The sequence below is a fragment of the Halichoeres trimaculatus genome, unplaced genomic scaffold, assembly GCF_033239565.1.
Source record: "Halichoeres trimaculatus isolate MK-OKI-2021-1 unplaced genomic scaffold, fHalTri1.1 fHalTri1_scaffold_7, whole genome shotgun sequence".
Taxonomy (NCBI): Eukaryota; Metazoa; Chordata; class Actinopteri; order Labriformes; family Labridae; genus Halichoeres; species Halichoeres trimaculatus.
This window is the reverse complement of record NW_027437185.1, coordinates 9,443,589-9,465,032: the sequence shown is the minus strand read 5'-3', so window position 1 is coordinate 9,465,032 and position 21,444 is coordinate 9,443,589. Positions and strand designations below refer to the sequence as shown.

Here is a 21,444-nt window from a genome sequence, read left to right as displayed (position 1 = left end):
CCGATGTTAATCATAAAAAATCTAATATTGCGCAAAACATGACTATGATTATTATTTTATCTGTCTACTACACTGTAAAAATTAAACTTTAAATGATTTTAAACTAACTGATCCAAGAAAAGAGAAACTATTGACAGCATCAAAACCCACATCATCAAGGAATAAAATATTTTGAATAAACTTTAAGATTATATTTATTATACATACCACCAACATACAGTAGAGTAGCTCTTCAGCGCCATCTACTGCAGTGGATATGCGAAAGACGTATTGTACTTTGAACTCACAAAAAAAATGAATTTTTATTTTAACAAAAACATCCATACTGAGAGTTGAAACATCAATGTCTTACCACAGGTCAAAGTATCATGATATATTGCTGTATCCGTTTTTTTTCACACTCGTGACCAATCAGTGTTACCAGATGTATAATCATAGTACCTTTACGATAATCTGGCCCTCTGTGCGATGTATGATTAATTTTTTAAAAAACGGCAAGATGTATAAATTGACAGTGTTGCGAACATAAGCTTGCAAAGGTGTGCCTCAGACGATTGCATGTGAGACCCTGAAGGCATCTTTTTACCACGTGATGTGTCTAGCCAATCGTAGCTGGGTGAGAGGGTAAGCGACGTAAGCATGTGGGATAAATACTGCAGCAGACTGGTCTTGAACGTTCGCCGCATGCTCAAGAAGTAACTCCCGAGAGTAGAGACTTTATTCGCGTAGCTGTTAACCTTGCAGAGCACATGGGCCCGCCAGCCAGTTTTTGATATCCTGCAGATCCCTCTTGCCAGGCTCCATTGACCAACGATTTCACCTGGCTTAATTATTAGCAGCTAATCAGTTTTGTGGCGAACGATGACGTCCGTTTTTTTTTGTTTTTGTTTTTTTTTACCGTTTTTGTGCTCAGATGCATGAAGTTACTGGAGATTACCCTCTGGAGCTGCTGCTGTACTGTCGGAGAGGAGCACTCACTCAACCAAAATCTTTATTTATTTGACTCCAGAGCTCGCTGCCTGGACGCTGCGTGACTCCATTGCTACTGGATGTGAGTTCTACTTAAAACTAACGGTAAGTTCCCCAAAGGCTGCACGCGCACATACTTCGTCAATAGCCTCTCCAACGGCTACAAGTGTTTTCCAACGGTAAACCGTTAAACGAGTTTCAAACACTTTTACAGTAAAAATATGAACAATTCCTGTAAATTTAGACGTTAAACTTGTAAAACAGTGTTTTGAGTCATATAGCTCAACCCCTGATAGCCGTAAATATCAGACATGTATTGAAGTATAACTGCGTCATTGACAGTATCCGCAGATTTCTGGTTCCTCCGGGTGCATTTTATATTTTGAGTGAGTATAATAATTTAATGAAGACACGTTAAGAGAAATAGAAACTTCAACATAGATGAAAGTAACTTCACGGTCAAAGAGATGCCAGTCTCTTCTTCAAAAATGCCGGTTAAATGGGTCGACTAGCTTGTATACTTGCCAAGTCTAGCGGTACAGCTTTGGTTCATTTTTCTTACCCAACAGGATTTTAATAAAAGTTTAACAACACACATGATAAAAAACACACTTTTATAAACCAGGCAACGTTTTTATTTATTAAAAAACATTTCTATTTAGTTTTTGATTTTTTTTTTTTGGTCGAAGAATAAGGGGAGCACCTACCTTTTGAGGATGCTGGATCCGTTGTTTGTCCTCTGTGTGATTTCCCGCTGCAACATCCAGTTTCCATCGTCATATGACGTTATTTCAGTTGACTATGGGATAGCCCCTTGGGATACAGCACCTCGTTTTCATCATAGTAAAATTGATATACTTCGTAGAAAATGCATTTATTTGCCTCTATGGGAGGGTAATTCAATAAATATCTTCATTATTTTTGAAATAGTACTAGCAGTAGTATTTGCAACAACTACAGTAACAATAAAATGATAATGATAATGAAGTATTAATAGAAAATCCCATTGACAGGCTAACACAATTAGCATGTTGACTATTGAACTTTCTCTGCATTGATTCATGATTTCAGAGCCACACACAAAAAACACTTTACTCATGCATTCTTCCAGGAATGGTCTTGGATGAGGAGAAATGACTTTAACTACAAGTATTCACAAGCAACTTCTTGTGTTTCTTTGCAGTGTACAGGAATCAATGCTATCTACAACTCTGTCAAAGGGACAACAATTGAAAGAAAAACCTATTCTGGTCTTTGTGGATAATGTATGAGTAAGGATGCAAGAGATGAAGAGTGGCTGCCCATCTGAAATGTGGTGAGTAAAAGTATGTCCAGATTTCCATTCCTTGTAGTGTTATTTTTTCTTTCTCCAGGTTTCCTTATAAGAAACAACTAGGGATGCACTGTATTGGATTTTTGCCGACATCCGATATGCCAATATATTGACACCCCTTTTGGCCGATACCAATACCGATAATCACAAGTTTGTTTGTTTTTTTCACTGTAAAGAAAGCTAAGTCTATCCTGTACTGGAATTTATACGTTGCTCTTATTGTGACGGTCTTATTTTTTAAAGAAACACACATAAAACAAGACAAAAAACATTTGATTTTACCATAAATAAGAAATGTATTATTTTTTCAAACTAAAGACATTCAGTATTGAAATACAGAAAAATAATTTCTTTAGATCACATGAACTTTAAATGTACAATGCATTTTTAAACATAACCAAGTTGTATTTGATTATTTTAGAGCTACTGTAACAACCTGGTGACAGACACAGAGCTCTGCAGTGCAAATAATTGAAGTGCTACATTTTATATAAGGAGCTTATTTTTCAGATGGAAAATAGTAATAATCCTAACTGAATAGCACCTTATCGGCTGTGCCTATCGGCAGAAATTTTCACATGTGCCGATACCAATATTGTGCCCATAATATTGTGCATCCCTAGAAACAACCAATATTATAATAATCATATATCTACATAATTTTAGGATTGTATTCAACCTCTTAATCACTCAGTGGTTTTTTTGAATTATGCAGAGCCCTTACTTTTTTTGGGTGAGGGAATACAGTTGATAATTACTAGGCTTACTTTTGTTGCACGTCACTTTTGATAAAAACCATCTGCTAAATGAAACTGTAGAAGTGTAGGCATTATTAGATCATTAGAAAACCTACCCTCATAATTGCCTTCTTGCACCCACTTTTAAATTGATATTCTGTCTAGGAATGCATCCTAAAGAACTGTGTGATATCAATCAATCATTTCCCTTAACAAGGTGCTGGGCTCTTTCTGACATTTTATCACCATGTTTACCATGTTGCATGAGTAACTGGCTACAGTTGATTTTTCAGTGGAACATAATCAAATTAAAAATATGCCTAGATGCTCAAACATTATAAACACGACAGAACCAAAGAACAATATTTAAGCAATATTACACAGGAGGGAGTGCTGTTGTGCTAAATTATGGCTTTATGGCACTCGGCCTGCTGCCTACAACGGAATCACACCATTGCTGATATTCAGCACAACTGCTTGACCTCGAGTGTGATGTTGCTTTTATACAACAGTTGTACATGCACATGTTATTAGTTATCAGGAATAATCAACAAGAGATTGTGATTTGTTTATGTCTTTACTCATGTATATGGCCCCGCCAACACAAATATATCTGCAACTGGAAGATAAGGTTGTTGGTCAACACACAAACATTTGCTACTCACAAACTTGCTGAAACCACTGAAAGAAAAAAAAAAAGAGTCTGTTGACAGACACTTTGGTAGCATGATGTGTGTTTCTGATTATTTAACATCTGATGTAACGTTAATGAATGGTTATGAGAATGCATGTACAGCCAAGTGTTATGGTCTGTAAAACATCGCAGTGCTGTTGTGCTCTATATCAGCACTTATAGAATGTCTCTTGTCCAATCAAACTGTTTGGTTGAAACTAACTGTTTGTGAACTAAATAGCTGTGACTGTTTGTTTCTGTTTTTGCAGATCCTTCAGAGTGGATCATGCTGAGGACAACTACAACACAAAGACACCTTCCTATGCAGACCAGCTGATAAAGTTGCACACTTTCAAACATTCTGATCAACCACCGAACAAACATTTCTGCAAAAAGCCTACAACAACACACACCACAACACTGGACAGGGGCAGGTCCCAGTACATCATTCACTCAGCAGAGAATATGATTGCCTGCAACAGAAGGCATCCTTTTCAGGCTGTTTAGGTGGAATATGTATTTGTTAAAATATTTTTGACCTTTGGGTGTCAGAAAACTTCACAACTCATGGATTTTTGCAGGGCTGCCATGTATGTCATATCATAAATTTCATATGGAGTTTAAAGACTTGTAATAAGTACACAAAAATGGTGGTGAAATTGAAACACATATGGTGTTCCTTTTTTAGCGTGACCTAAAAGGCGGGACTGAACAGTACCTTTATATATGTGCCAAATCTGTCAGTCAGGATCTTTTGATCTTAGAATCTGGAGAAAAACCTTCAGTTAACCTACCAGCTGAAACCCCAATCAAAAGACTGTTCTAACAACCTGAAAAAATATAAATAAAAGAGGAATCATGTCAGTACATGCAGTTGGATGTTTCTTTGATTTTTCAAACTGTATGTTTGTTTGAACTAAACTAACACTCTGCTCTTTACCAGTGGTACTTATTTGTTCAACAGTTGAGAAGAAACTCAGGTCTTGACAGGGGGACACTTGTCCATGTGAGGTTCAGCAAAGCATGTGAAATGAAGGTGGAAAATCATGAGAAATAAAGAGACTTTGTATTGTTTCTCATTCGAAACACATGGTGTTTCTTTTTTAATGTGATCTAAAATGCGGAGATGAACAGTACCTTATGTTACAACCTGGCTCCTGGGCTGTAGCAAGAACAGGAGGCGGACGAGAGTTCTGCTGATTAACATTCAGTTTATTACAGAAAACACAGAATTTAACTGCTTCTTGAAAGTATTCGTCGAGCCAACAGTCACGCCACGCCACGTCTCTCCAAGATGCACGCCGTGCGGTAGGAAGCTTCACACTGATGCTGAAGGGTGGGTTTTTAAAGCAAAGGCACTACACCGGGCCCAGGTGCATCGTATCCTCTCCTGATGACCCCGCGACTGGCTCTGAAAGACAAGACACAGACACACAACCAGAAAACTGCCACTAGCAGCACCTAGGGGTTTAGAGGGGTCATCACACTCCCTCCCCCATATAAGAAACAACCAAAAAGAGGTAGGAACCCTTAGCTTTACCCATTACACTAGGGATCAACAACATAAACTGCTATAACCTCAGCAAAAAGAAAAAACATCTCTTAAATTGCACACTGCAACTTACCAATTACTATGTATCATACTTACTACTCACGACTAAGGAAAAACAAGACTGTACTGACCGTAAACTCCTCCAGAACCCAGCCCACACTCTGCACATCCAGCAACTTCGGCGCCTGAAGAAGCAAGGAGAGTGACAGAGCAGAGACAGAAACCAGGCAGATTACCATACAAAAAAAAACAGTCTTTCTAGAGAGGTCTCGATAAAGCATCGGCCACAACATTATCTGAGCCCTTAATGTGGCGAATGTCCAAACAGTAAGCTTGCAGATACAGCATCCAGCGCATGAGCCTACGATTTGGACAATGAACTGAGTTCAAGAAAGTGACTGGATTGTGGTCGGTGTACACCACCAGAGGAACACTGGACCCCACGTAAACATCAAAATGTTGCAACGCCCAAATTAAAGCCAGAGTTTCCTTCTCGATTACAGAATAGTTTAGCTGAAAAGAATTAAACTTTTTGGAGAAGAAACTCACGGGACGATCCACCCCATCACTGTCTACCTGTAGCAACACCGCTCCTGCCCCCACATCACTGGCATCAACGTGGAGCTTAAACGGCTGATCCATGCGAGGAGCTGCAAGCACAGGAGGGGAACACAGGACAGACTTCACATTCTCAAAAGCTTGTTGACAAACACGAGACCAGACAAAACAAACCTTTCCTTTGAGCAAATCGGTCAGGGGAGCTACCACTGTAGAAAAGTTCTTACAAAAACTACGATAGTAGCCGACTAAACCGAGGAACCGCTGGAGCTCTTTTTTAGTGGTGGGAACCGGAAATTTGTCGATCGCTTCTACTTTGGCTTGAACTGCACATACTTTACCATGCCCTACCACCTTACCAAGGTAGGTGACGGTGGCTCTGGCAAACTCACATTTTGCCAAATTCACCGTGAGGCGTGCCTCGCTCAGACGGATGAATAACTGCTTGATACGAGCCACATGCTCTTCCCAAGTATCGCTGTAGATCACTACATCGTCCAGATAGACGGCGCAACCTTCCAATCCTGACACCACCAAGTTCATAAGGCGTTGGAACGTTGAAGCAGCATTACGCAGTCCGAAGCTCATAACTGTGTATGAGAACAAACCAGAGGGTGTGATAAAAGCAGAGATTTCTCTCGCCCTTTTGGACAACGGGACCTGCCAGTAACCTTTTAAAAGGTCAAACTTGCTGACAAATTTAGCAGAACCTACCTGATCGATACAATCTTCGACACGAGGCAGTGGGTAAGCATCAGGCTTTGTAACTGCATTTACCTTGCGATAATCTGTACAAAACCTAGGACTTTTGTCAGACTTTTCAACAAGTAAACAGGGTGAAGCCCAACTCGAAGAAGAGGGTTCTGCAATACCATTGTCGAGCATATACTTTATCTCTGCGTCCATCACCTCCCTTTTCTCTTCTGGAACTCTGTAATAGCGCTGGCAGACAGGCTGCGCGCCTCCCACGTCTATGTCATGCTCCAACAAATGTGTTCTGCCGGGCGTGTCGCTGAACAAACATGGGTAACTGTGAATAAGAGCAGACAATTCATTACTTCTTTCCATTGACAAATGACCAAGCAAAGACTCAAGATTTTGCAACGTTTCAGAGTTCTTTAAACGACCACGCAGCAAACTCTCATCAGGTGCTGTAACCCCATCATCCTCGCCTGCAGAGGCTACACTCCCCACTGCAGCTGACACTGAAAGAGACTTAGACTCACGAGCATAGAAAGGCTTCAGTAGGTTCACATGACAGAGTTGGGTCGCTTTCCTACGCTGCGGAGTTGACAGGAGGTAATTTAAATCAGAAACCTGACGAAGCACTGTGAACGGACCAGTGAATTTTGCTTGGAACGGAGAACTCACGATGGGCAACAAAGCAAGAACCTGATCACCAGGACTAAATTTACGTTGCTCTGCTTTACGGTCATACAAACCTTTCATTTTTGCCTGAGCAGAGGTCAACTGCTCTCTCGCCATTTCCCTAGCAGCATACAAACGATGCCGAAACCCATCCACATACTTAACCAGATTATGAGGAGGTTCAGACGGCGCAATCGCATCACGCAGAACTGTAAGTGGTCCTCGCACTTGGTGGCCAAAAACCAGCTCGTTAGGACTGAAACCCGTGCTCTCCTGCACGACCTCTCTAGCAGCCAGCAAAAGCCAGGGCAGTCCTTCCTCCCAGTCCTGATTTAGCTCAACACAATAACTTCGCAACAGAGACTTCAGCGTTTGATGGAACCTTTCTAGTGCTCCCTGACTCTGTGCATGGTATGCAGAAGATCTATTGTGTTTCACTCTTAACTGTTTCAGCACCTGAGCAAACAGATGAGAAGAAAAATTAGATCCCTGATCACTTTGTATCACTTTTGGGATTCCAAAAATGGAAATGAACTGTGTCAGTGCTCTAACTACTGACCTTGTGGTGATGGAACGCAACGGATATGCCGCTGGATACCGTGTGGTTTGACACATCACAGTGAGCAAATACTTACTACCTGTTTTGGAACGAGGTAACGGCCCGACACAATCTATAACCAGATGTTCAAAAGGCAGTGCATTAGCAGGAATGGGACTTAGTGGGGCCGGTTTAATGCTCTGATTGGGTTTACCTGTCATTTGACATGTGTGACACAACTTAATGTAACGGGAAACATCAGTTTTCAGCCGTGGCCAAAAGAAATGCCGTAAAATGTAGTTGTACGTCTTACTGACACCCATATGCCCCGACTGGTTATGTGACGTTTTAAGGACCTCCTCCCGATACTTTGAAGGAACCACAACCTGAAACACTGGCTTACCAACAAAGTCCTCACCGTGCGGCAGCCATTTCCTCACCAGAAGCTCTTTCTGCAACAGATAACCACTCGCAGCGCTGCTACAATCTTCTGGGGAAAGTACAGCGTCAAACATCTGACTCAGGGAAGGGTCAGCTCTCTGCTCCGCCACCAGATCACTGTGAGGTACAGACAACAAAGAGTCAGGCACAACAACAGGATTCCCTTCACTCATCTCCAGAACCTGCTCGGGATCCCCCTGTGCACGACTCATCGCTCGTGTCACTGCACAGGCCTCAAACACTTCTGGGCCACACTGAATAAGTTCATTTGGGTTATCAGTCACCGTAGGTGAAGAGGACACAATAGGAGGTGGTGGACCCTGGGCCCACACTCGGCTGCCAGCCAGACCATTTCCAAGGATGACGTCCACCCCTTCGACTGGCAGAGCGGGACGCACCCCCATGACCACCTCACCTTGGACCAAATCACAGTTAAGGACAACAGAATGCAGAGGAACAGGCACAATGTTCAATCCCATACCCCGCATCAAAACAAAGTCCCCTGTGTTTGAATCATTGGAGAATGGCAACACAGAACTCAAAATGTAAGAATCATATGCTGCAGTATCCCTCAAGATTTTTACAGGTACGTTGATATCACTACCTTTAAGTGACACCCCCCCCCCCTGACACAAAAGCAGAAAAGTCAGGATCGTCCCTCCTACGTGGCACCTCCACCTGCTGGAGAAGAGGATCAAAGACAGATTCCACAGAAACAGCACAAACAGCAGAGTTCCTTTTACTCCCAGTATTCCCACGCTTAGCATCAGCTCTGGGACAATCAGCTTTCCAGTGACCTCTACCTTTACAGAAGTTACACACCTTAGAAGGATCAAATTGTGACTCAGCTCGTGGACTATTTTCAGACTTACCAAGGCGTGGATGAGATTTCTCTTCCCACCTTCCTGCACCATAAGTGATACCACCTTGTTCCTGGACACGGAAGTCTCGACCACCCCTGTGCGTCAGCACGTAGTCATCAGCCAGCGTAGCAGGCTGAAACCCGACACCACACTCTCAGGCTGAGGCGTCGTCTTGGCTCATTTGCATACTGCGGTGTGATTGGGTGCTTACTGAGGGCTGAGGGGTGTGTGCGTATGTGTTCGTGTGTGTGTCTGTGCTGAATGAAAACGCGCACAGCGGAGGGACACAGACGAGAGGGAAGTATCGTGTGTCTTTGTTTCGGCGGATTTTTCCGCCACTGCAGATAATTTTGTCAGCTTATAATGTCTGTTAATTTTGTGAGTATATTAAAATGTGCTTTCTCAACTTATAAAATTTTGGTTTGAGGGGGCAAGGCACCTATTTAAGGGGGCTATGCCCCCTCTTGCCCCTGTGTAAAGCCGGCCTCGCGCATGACGGTTCTAGCAAACGTTAGGGTACGAGCTAACAAATCCAGCGTATCAGTATTCTAGGGTTCATTGGGTTAGCTTAGCTAAATTAGCTAGCTACTCACCTCGATGTGCTTCCTCAGGTTAGATGGGCTATTCTTGAATGCCAACACCTCGTGATTCTTGGGTTTGCACAGCACGCATTGCATACGATATGAATTGTTTTTCGAACCAGCATACAGGAACAATTCTTTTAGGTATGGCCATGGGTGAAAGTTGACGTCTTGTTGAGACTCGGACGATCCAGGGACCGGGTCCTCCTCGGGGTCTTCTCCATAGTCCATATTGTGCGTCAGTTATGGTTGTTGTTATGGTTGACGTGCTAACGTTACCTGTGTCTCTGTAACACCACTAGTCTGAACAACACTGCTGCGTGCCTGGCAGAAGCAGGAGTGACAACGCGCCGCGCGGAGGGGGGCGGGGTGTTAAATACGTCAGTTGACTGCTTTTCGTCTAACGGTGCAAAAAATATATATGTACATTAGACAAAAAGTAGCGAGCATTTTGAAGAAATGTAGGAAGTAGAAAGTGCTGATATTCTGTTAAAAATGTAGCGAAATAAAAGTGAAAGTTGTCCAAAAATTAGTACTTTTAAAACTACAAAGTACCGGGAAATTCTACTTAAGTGGTGTAACGAAGTCGTTGTACTTCATTACTTCCCATCTCTACTGAAGTTAGTTTAGATCCGGACACAGCGAGGCACGCCCCTTTTGGCTGGCCCGCAGGTCCAGTCTGCTGAGTCCTACTCTTAAGAGCATAACAGTCAGCTTTTACATGTCCTTTTTGTGACAATAGTGGCATAACTTCTCCGTACTTTTTCCCGTACGATCAGTGAATTCGGACCTACGTGTGGAGGGATAACTTACCCCAACTGTATCCACACGTTCGTTGTGATCTGAGTGTCGGGCGCGTACTCCAACAAAAGAGCACTTATGCGTCAACACATAATTATCCGCTAACGCAGCAGCTTCCAATGCAGTCCTTACCTTATGATCGTTAACATGTTGAGCGATATTCTCAGGTAATAAATCTACAAACCGTTCCAACACAATGAGGTCACACAGTTCCTGGAAAGTTTCGATATTTAATGCAGCACGCCAGCGCTTAAAATGACAGTTCAAATCACGGGCGAACTCAAGGTGTGTCTGTCTGTCTCCCTTTCTCCATGTACGGAAACGCTGACGATACGCCTCTGGGACTAACTCGTACACTTTCAACACAGCTGTTTTCACAGTGAAATAATCCTGACTATCAGCCGCAGATAAGGCAGAATATGTTTCCTGCGCCCTGCCCGTCAGCGCGCACTGAAGCATCAACGTACGCGCAGCATCAGGCTACTGCCTCGACTCCGCTACGCGCTCAAACAGAGAGAAAAATGTCTCCGGCTCCCTTTCATTAAATTTCGGCAACAACCGGAGATTTTTCCAAACATCAAAACAGTCACCAGGCGCCAATAAGAATCCATGCTCCTGAGAGGCTCCTTTACCAACTTACCACTCTTGATCAGTTCTAGCCTGGACTGTTCTAAAGACAGCTTCGCCTGCTCGGTCTCAAAATGTAACCGTTCAACAGCCAACTGCCTTTCAATCTCTGCTGCCTGCTTCATTTTATCATGTTCTAGCTGCAACATCAATAATTCTTTCTGCTGATCAAAAGTTAAATTTGTAGTTGCCACGACAGGGGAAAACACACCTGTTGAAACAGCAGGAGGAGGCTGCTCTGTACTTACGGTTAACACTCCCATTTCACTTAGATTGGCCCTCAAAATACTTTTTACTGTGTCCTTTAACCGTTTATCTGAAATTTCGATATTATAATGGTCAGCAATTCTCAGTAATTGTTCTTTGGTGCACTTTTCCAAAAATTCCTCCGTGGGAGCACAAACAGAATCGGCAATCTCCGACATTTTTTTTTAAACTGCAACAAACCAAAATAATCAATGTTGAAGTCTCTGAAATATACGATTACCTACCATACAAACCTGTTAACCGATGTAGTCGGGATTAAAACACCACCCCGCTGACCCAGTTAGAGCCCACACACACACTGGCAACACACGGTAAATTCGCCTCACTGCAGCTCCGTCCCCCTCACTACCTGACCATGATCTTACTACACTCCCTCCCTAGTCTTCAGGTGGTACTTATGGTGGGTTTGTATGCACTGCATTTGTGGTGAACCCTCACCCAAACAGAACCCTTTACCCTTGTGATTTCTGGTAACCACCGTGAAACCATTCAACCATTTGTCATCACCTCACCTGTCACCCCGGTGGTTTTAGGCTACCCCTGGTTAAAGAAACACAATCCTCAGATTGACTGGTCCACCCTCTCCATTACCAGCTGGAGTTCATACTGCCATGCTCACTGTCTCCATTCAGCAGTTACGGTTGCAAACCCAGCTTCTCGTCCCCCTTCACCTCCCGATCTATCAGCAGTACCACCTGATTACCACAACTTGGCCCCAGTCTTTAGTAAGGATATGGCGTTAACCCTGCCACCTCATCGTCCCTACGATTGCCCCATCAACCTGCTCCCGGGGGCTCCCCTACCCTCCAGCCGCCTATACAACCTGTCTCGCCCTGAAAAGCAGGCTATGGAGGCTTATATCAAGGACTCTCTTGCCTCTGGGTTCATCCGTCCTTCATCCTCTCCCCTGGGTGCTGGTTTTTTCTTTGTCAAAAAGAAGGACTCCTCTCTGCGCCCCTGCATTGACTACAGGGGTCTCAATGAAATTACCATCAAAGACAAGTCTCCTCTCCCCCTCATTGATCCCTCATTTGAACCACTGTGTGAGGCTAAGATATTCACCAAGTTAGATCTCCGAAATGCTTACCACCTCATTCGCATCAGAGAGGGGGATGAGTGGAAGACGGCCTTCAACACCCCCATGGGTCACTTCGAGTACCAAGTTATGCCCTTTGGGCTCACAAACGCCCCTGCAGTCTTCTGAACGACCTCCTCCGTGACATGCTCAACCACTCTGTGTTTGTCTACCTCAATGACATCCTCATCTTCTCCCGCTCCCTCATTGAGCATAAAAAACATGTGCGCCAGGTCCTTCAACGCCTTCTGGAGAATCGCCTCTTCGTGAAGCCTGAAAAGTGTGAATTTCATGCCCCCTCTGTCAACTTCTTGGGTTACTCTTGAGAGAGCATCTGGCTTGATATTCCTAGAGCCCGGTCTGTAGGAAAGGGTGAAGTCGAACCTGTTCAGGAATAGGGACCACCAGGCCTGGCGGGGATTTAGCCTCTTGGCAGATCGGAGGTATGAGAGGTTTTAATGATCCGTCCAGATGATGAAGGGAACAGTCGAGCCCTCCAACCAGTGCCTCCATTCCAGCAGAGCCCACACGACAGCCAACAACTCTCTGTTTCCTACGTCGTAGTTTCTCTCTGCTGGTGAGAGGCGGCGGGAGAAGAATGCACACGGGTGAATCCGCTGGGTGAGGGGATCTCGCTGGGAGAGGACTGCACCAGCCCCAGTGTCAGAGGCATCTACCTCCACGATGAATTGAAGAGATGGGTCCGGATATCTGAGAACAGGTGCACTTGTGAAGAGAGTCTTGAGGAGCTTGAAGGCCTCGGCGGCTTCAGGGGTCCACAGAAAAACCCTGCAATTCCTCCAGCAGCACTTTTGGTGGCCTAGCATTTCAAAAGACACTAAAGAATTCGTCCTCGCCTGCTCTGTCTGTGCTAGAGGTAAAGCCTCCCACCAACCTCCTGCTGGTCTTCTGCGCCCCCTTCCCATCCCAAGTCGTCCATGGTCTCACATTGCTCTGGATTTCATCACCGGACTCCCACCATCAGAAGGTAACACAGTCATCCTCACAATTATTGACAGATTTTCTAAGATGGTCCACTATGTGCCCCTCCCTAAACTACCTTCTGCTTTTGAGACCGCTAACCTTCTGGAGAGACACGTATTTAGACCCCATGGCATCCCTGTTGACATCGTCTCGGACAGAGGACCCCAGTTCACGTCTCAAGTATGGAAGGAGTTCTGTTCTGCTGTGGGCGCAGCAGCCAGCCTCTCCTCGGGTTATCACCCCCAAACCAACGGCCAGACAGAGCTGGCCAACCAAAATCTGGAGTCTGCTCTTCGGTGTGTGGCAGCGCGTCAGCCAGCTTCGTGGAGTACCTTCCTCCCATGGGTTGAATATGCCCACAACTCCCTCACCAGCTCAGCCACAGGTATGTCTCCATTCATGGTCTGTAATGGTTTCCAGCCCCCTGTGTTTCCTGAGCAGGAGCATACCGCAGCTGTGCCTTCGGTAAGGGAGCACCACCGCCGCATTAAAGCAGTATGGAGGGAGGCTAAAGCTGCTCTGCTCCGGTCAGCCGACAGGAACAAACGACTGGCTGACCTCCACCGTTCACCTGCTCCCAACTATCAACCAGGACAACTTGTGTGGCTTTCGTCCCGTGACCTACCGCTGCAAACTGAGTCACGTAAGCTCACCCCACGATTCATTGGTCCATTTCCCATTCTCAAGATCATTAACCCCTCCGCAGTGAAACTCAAGTTGCCAGCATCCCTCAAGATCCATCCCACGTTCCACGTTTCACTCATCAAACCAGTCGCCTCCAGCAGCCTCAGCCCTCTGGCCGTTCCCCCACCACCCCCCCGGATCATCGACGACCACCCGGCCTTCACTGTTTCTAAGATTTTGGACGTCAGGCCTCGAGGCCGAGGATATCAGTTCCTCGTGGACTGGGAGGGCTACGGTCCTGAGGAAAGAGCCTGGATCTCACGTAAGCTAATTTTGGATGAAACTCTTATTAGTGACTTTTACTCCTCCCACCCGGACAAGCCTGGAAGGACGCCAGGAGGCGTCCGTTGAGGGGGGGGTACTGTGGTGATTCCTTGGATGTGTGGAGTTGTTCCTCCTCTCCCTCCTCCCCTCTCTGAAGCTGCTGCACGAGGTCCTGGCACACCTGTACCACATGAGCAATCAGCCACTCCTGCTTTTAAGCTCTGGCCTGAGTGAAGACCGGTGCCAGAGTATTGAAGCTTCGACCGTGTGCCTCCTCTTCAACCTGCAGCAGCCCTTAGAACATTCCCACAGCCTCAACTCTCTGACAAAGGAACTCTGGATTTGGACTTACCTTTTCATCTACAACTCTCAATAAAAACTCATCTACTGTCTCCACTGCCTCCGCCTGCTTTTGGGTCATTTAAAATACATCGGTTCCTCTGAACCTAACAGCATTGCCAGTAATAATCAGAATTATACCTGCAATGACGATAGCCCGTCAGCCCGGAAAGCAACCATCATATGGCGACTTTCCCGCAGCAGCGGAAGTGCTCCCGAGACAACTGCTCCAGCCACTTTCACACCACACTAATCAAACCCCCCCTGACGACCTCCAAAGGGAGTCCGCCCTACAGCCTAGCAGGGACAGAGGTACAACGACTTTCTAACGACCATGCACAGCCTTGTGGACTTCACTGAGAAGACGAAAGCTGGCAAAACAAACAAACAAACAAACAAAAAAAACCACTCACAATTCCCGACCGAAACCATCGATTATATACTCACCGGCGCAAAGCAACAACACAGATAACACCACACTACTTACATTTAAACAGCTGATCATACACTCCACCTTTTATTCAGAAACTACACAACAAAGCGCTTACGCACAACCGCCCGCATGCAGCTATCCTAAACAATGACGCGACTTCATTCACAAACTTTTCGAAGCACACACTACTCACCCAATGAATGAATCACGAGATACAAAATACAACGGCTGGACGTGCCCCCAATATGTCACGACCTGGCTCAGAGGTCGCAACAAAAATAAAGGGGGAGCACACGATCAACTTAACTTAAACAAATATTTATTCAAAGAATGTATAAACGTTTAAATGATCAATATAACGACGAGGTGTGTGCGTCAGTAGATCAGTGTGTCGGGTGTGGGTGAAGTGAATATGTGTGTGGCATGTTGTCCAGGTGCAAAACTAAAACACAAAGAGGACCGAAGCCAACCAAACGAAACGCACGCTGCTGCTCAGAGCGCCTGGAGGGAATGAGAGAGAGAGAGAAGGAGAGCAGGTGATCAGCCACGGCTTAAATCCACCTGGGAGACTGGCCAGGTACTCCCAGGTGCGCTGAAACCCCGCCCACCAGCAACCTGCAACAGATGAGACAAGACAGAACCCGGGAAAGACAAACACAGAGGACAGCAGGCCCTAGTAGGAGGGCCGTCACAGAGAGCTTGGTTGAGGTTTTATAAAAATACACCAGAAGCTCTTCTGCGTAACCAAGGGAGAAGATCCGGGTACACTCACTAGAGTCCAGCGGTACAGATATGGCATACAGTCTATGGTTTATATGATTGAAGAATAATTAGAAATTTAACCAATTTTACAAAAGAAAAACACAAAATGAGCTGCAAAATGCATTCAACTTGTGTAAAAATCTTCCACAACATGTATGGTTGTTTTGTTTTGTTTTTTATGTATATAATTTAATATTTAATGGGGGTTTCTGTACGTTACTTTAAAATCAAAACAGAGTGTAAGGATAGGTTTAGGTTCAACTCACAGTTGATGATTTCCAAGTGGTGGCCTGGAAAAGAAGAGCTAGCAGAATTTGAATCGAGAGGCTTCCTAGTAGGGCTTGACATCAACTTTTTTGCACACCAGCCACTAGGGCTGGTGGTTTCCCAGAGTTACTAGCCACTCAGCATTTTCACTAGCCACAATTTTGTTGTTGGATAATTATGTTTGATATGATTAAAGTCGACAACGACATGCTAAAGTTTACATGAATTTAAAACCTTTTTATGACCCTGGTTCACACTCAAATCAAAACTACATAAATGTTTAAAGGTACAGGTCTATATCAGGTATTCAGTTTTGAAATGGTTGTGTGTAAGGCTGTGCTCCATTGATATGAAAATATGCAGTTCAGTCGGGAACACTCGTCATACAGTGAACCATTTATTGCCAAATGGATACAGCTAGAATTGGTGTTACAGCTCTGCTCTTCAGAGTACTCTGCTCAGCTGGGTAGCAAAAGGTAGCAGGGATAAGACAGAGTGATGACGTGAATAAATACGCTGCCTTGTTGTTAGACACACACTGAGATTGATTGAGAAGGGTTAGAGATTGAACATCAGCCTGTCAGCTCATCACAGCTGGGCATATGACTTCTATGTCCTGCATGAACTTACGCTAACTCCACTTCAGTCTGGAACACTCTCGTCATGCATTGAACCATTCATTGCTAAATGGATACAGCTAGAATTGGTGTTACAGCTCTGCTTTTCAGATTACTCCTGGGTTAGCCGAGCAGCCTGCTCGAGCTTTACGGGGAGTGCATATCAAAACCCAAAACAACAGGGCCAAACACCAATTTGAACTGTATGCTGCAGCGAACGCCCTCCGGGCAAATGTAGTGTCCGTAAGCTGAAAATGCCCAGTGTCCCATGATTTCAAAGTAGACGCGGAACCAGTTCAGCAGCAGTGGTGGTTTCTCCAATGCAGGAAGAGTGTGGGGTGCAGAGTTGAGGAGGGAGACCACATCTTTGGTAGAGGAGACTGAGTCGTGAGGTGAACCAGGATCTTGACATGACTTTTGACAATGACAGGGTTCCATTACAAGCTACTTACTGCTGGATCTAAACATCTCAATTGGAATAGAATACCCACTAGATATGCTTTAATAGAAGATGGTTGCATTTTCCTGGACTCAAAACAGTGAGCCATGAAAGCACAAATCATGGGAATGTTAACTGGAATGACAATAACTGAGAATGAAGAACAGAAAGAGGTCAAGAGGAACCATGCAGAATCATACATTCTTCAAAAATTGTTTTTTGCTAGTCCTTGACGCATGCGTAAGATGCAGGGTCCAAGTAAGACTGCAGGGGCCCTTCAATCTAGGACATTTTGTCTGAATGGTGGGCACTGCAAGCCTTGGGGTGCTGCAGGGGCAGAGGTCCCTGAACTCCTGGAATTTAAATCAGAATGAAGCATCTGTAATTTATTATTGAGGCCTGGCACATACGCTGCACGAAGGGTAAAATTACCCATGACCCAAGACCACATGATGCCACGATGTAATCTATTGATGAAAGGAACAGAAAAATGCCCTTTATAAATGCCATTAACCATTGCCTTGTTATTGCAAAACTACGATCTGTTTCTAGACCTATTTTATTGAATTTATTTATTTTTAAATATATTTTATTCATTTATTTTATTTTTTATTTTAATTTCTTTTTAAATCATTTATTTTTTACCCAGAGGACACATGCCACGACTATCAGCTAAAGCTCCAGTAATGCTGTAGAATGCAAATCTGAGGGAAAGACTGCAGCTCTTTTAGCAATGCACCTGCGAACTACTAATGATAAAAAATCCCTCCAAAACCTACTGGGGGAGCGGCATCTATGTAGAAATTGAAAGAGGGTCATGCTTGTTTCTCCTTTTCACTATGCCATACTAGGATGCCTGTAAAGCATTTCTGCCCTCAGTACAAGTTATTTAGTTCCTTCATTGCTCCACAATAGCATTCTCAATATCCTCATTTTAGGCCATTCTGAAGATCTTTTTGAAACGCTCCGTTTCTAGAATGACCTCCAGTAACCTCGCAACGTCACAGCCCTTTGTGCTCTGATTGGTCAGTTCTATCAGAGGGGCGGATGGGGTAGAGCCAGGGGGCGGTTTTTGCAGCATGGCAGTATTTACAAAATTGCCATATTGGATGGGGCAGACCGAGCGAGTTTGCCATTTGCCAAAAATTTACCCTTTAAGGTAATAGAACTATCTGTGATATCATTATAGAAAAAAATGTCATTCCAACTGTCACACAGTATTGACCTGAAACTGAGGTCAGATCTACACCCTCTTTCCAAAATGACAAGAGAGTTCACTGTCTAAAAGTAATGCCTAAGAATTCAACAGATGTTTATTTTTATTTATCTATTTTTTATTATTTTATTTATTTATCAATTTATTTATTGGGATCAATTGTTTCCTCGGCAGAAAGGGGAACACTAGGTTTGTTACAAACGTCCTTAAGTGCTCTGATGCAGCAAACTGGTTTAGACTGAGGGAAATCTACCAACAGAAAATCATCCAACAGAGGGAGAACAAAAGGTAATTTGCGGTTATTCAGTAGGATCCAAAACAGAACTACACAAAGAGAGTAAAAGAAGCATGGACTTTAACAGCCTAAGGGCTGCTTTCGCAGAAAGGATTTATCATATTCAAAAACAGAGTTGTGCCATAAGAAACTGCCAAGTCAGACATAAAACTAAGTAAATCTTCAGTTCAAATCTTGGTTGAGGATATAGCTCACAGATAACGACTCCGGGTGCGTCTCAATGCGTTAACTTCATGCCTATTCCGTCCTATCTCCTCTGTGGCACCAGAGGTACTTTCTTGGTCGCCATTTTAAAGACTGTCCCAAAGCGATAATTGTGCTCGAGGACAGAGGAGAGAGGATGGAGGAGACTGATCAGAGGAGCTATGATCGAGGAAACACGAGAGCTGGCTTTGCAGAAGTCTTTTCACTGACAGACATGTCCCCATATAGAATATTACTGTCTGATTGGACGCTGCAGCGGCTCAGACTTCACATGAAACTTCACAAACACAATGGAGTTTAATGAGAGAAAAAAGACGAGCTGAGGACCGGCACAGAGGATCGTTCAGAAACTGATCATAAATCTGGTAATCAAGTGTTTGTCGTAAGTTTAAAGCACTAAAAAATGAACACAACCATCATGAAATCAATATAATAGAGGATTAAACTGAAAACTGAAAATAATATCTTCCTGACACACAATAAACGGGGTTAATTAATACGTTTTACAGTTCATGATCTAGATAAAGGCCAGGGGCGTCACTAAGATTTAGGAACAGGGGGGGCTTCAGCCCCTGGAGATGCAAATGATCAAATGTGTAACAAATGAAAAACAACACAAAGAGTTAATAACTGCTCAACATAGAGGCTAATGCCATGACTTTCACAGACAACTCAATAATAGTTTTGTATTTTGAAGTCAGATGATTGTGAAACAGATGACAAATAAAACCGGGTTGGTAGGTTAAACTTCCTGTGAGCTATTTCAAAAATAAAACTGAGTAATATTTCTCAATAAGCTCAATATTAACTATTAATTTTTACGAACATCTTTACTTGATTTTCTGGAAAATAATAGTTCTGAAAAATCAATATCCACCTCACAAACAGATGACAAGTAGATTGAGGTTGGTAGTTTGAACTTTCTGTGAGCTATTTCAAAATAAACCCAGTAGTATTTCCTCAGTGAGCTCAATATATACCATTTGTTCCTTGAACATTTTATATGATTTTCTGTGACATGATGGTTGTGTAAGATCGATATCCACCACACAAACAGATTTTGAGTGAAACAGAATTGGTAGGTTGAACTTCCTGTGAGCTATTATAAAATTAAACTGAGTAATATTCCCCAATGAGGTCAATATTAACTAGAGAAGTTGCATTTTCTCGCAGCAAATGCGTTGAAATGCTGAAAGCTGAAAAAGTTAAAATAGAAGTGGAAAAAAAAAGCTAAATATTTGAACAAAGTATGAACTGAAAGCTGAATGAAAGCTGAAAATGAAAGCTGGGATAAGTGAAGAAGACTAATGATGAGTAATGGGAGAAAAGATGTCACGTCGATAGGGATGGGATTCGATCCCGTGTCCCCTGAGGGAAGGGCATGCTATCCTACGGCGCCACGAGGTCTCACACATATGAACGGAAAAGGGACTATAATATATTACTATTGTTTAGGGCCCTGTATCTTGAAAACGTGGATATACGCGACTGTTGTGTGTGTGTTTGTGTGTGTGTGTGTGTGTTTGTGTGTGTGTGTGTTTGTGTGTGTGTGTGCGTGTGTGTATGTGTGTCGGTGTGGGGGGGGATTCTTCAATGCGTGGCCTATTCTTTAATATACATCACAGCATCTCCCAACAAAATTGAATTTCTTGCATGAAAGAAAAAAACGTCCTGAAGAATACTATTCCCCAACATGCATCATCGTTGAGGTGCATACCAGGGGCACGGCTTATGATTTTCACTGTGCTGCATGATAATGTAGCTACTGGTTGTATGCAGATGGTGCATTCATGACCATCGGAATTTTCATATTAATGAGAAAAACAAGGGGTCACAAAAGCTTACACTTGAATTGAACATTTGAAATTTTTTTATTATTACTACTTAACAAAAACTGATTTAAATGACAATGGATTTGAACTGAACCTGTTATCAAAAAAATAAATAAATGAACTGATTAGAACTGGACTTATACCAAAAAACAAATGAACTGATTAGAAAAATTGATTTTTCTTCATTTAGTGTCTTCACTCCTCTTTTTGTTTTTCTACTTTTTTTATGTCAATTATCGTCCCCCCCCTTTGTTTTTAATGCTGCAAAAAAAGGGGGGGGGGGTTCAATTTCCTCGGCCAAGGGGAGCCACAGATCCTCTTGGATGTTGAAGACGTCCCCACCGAGGAGGAGGACAGAATACAGTTGTGGGGCCTCTTTTAACGCCCCAACAATCTGGCATATTCCAGATGTTTCTGATTCCTTTAGGGCAAAAAAATACATTTTTTTAATTAAAAACAGAGCCTCTTGTCAACATGAAGCATGTGAACAAAAGAAAGATAAAATCACCTTGAGGAGAGTGTAGTTAGTGGAATTGAGCCGGAACCCAAAACCCGACTGGCTCCCTTTTAAGTGGGTTATCTTCACCCCACAACCCACTCTGGGGCTTAGTAGGGCAGCCTCCCTCCACAGATTGACTGACACCTTGTCACCGCCCTAGTAAACATCAGAGAACTCTGGTAAGTTTTATACTGAACATTTTCAGCCGAATGGTGTGCTAAGATGT

The 21,444-nt window shown here is 43.6% G+C and overlaps 1 long non-coding RNA gene across 1 annotated transcript; it reads left to right on the top strand.

Moving 5' to 3' along the window:
• The first annotated feature begins 653 nt into the window (after positions 1–653).
• On the top strand, positions 654–4,715 carry LOC141793726 (uncharacterized). The gene is made up of 3 exons (XR_012598427.1): positions 654–1,074; positions 2,153–2,284; positions 3,982–4,715. It is a non-coding gene; the product is annotated as an uncharacterized LOC141793726 (long non-coding RNA).
• Positions 4,716–21,444: the final 16,729 nt, after the last annotated feature.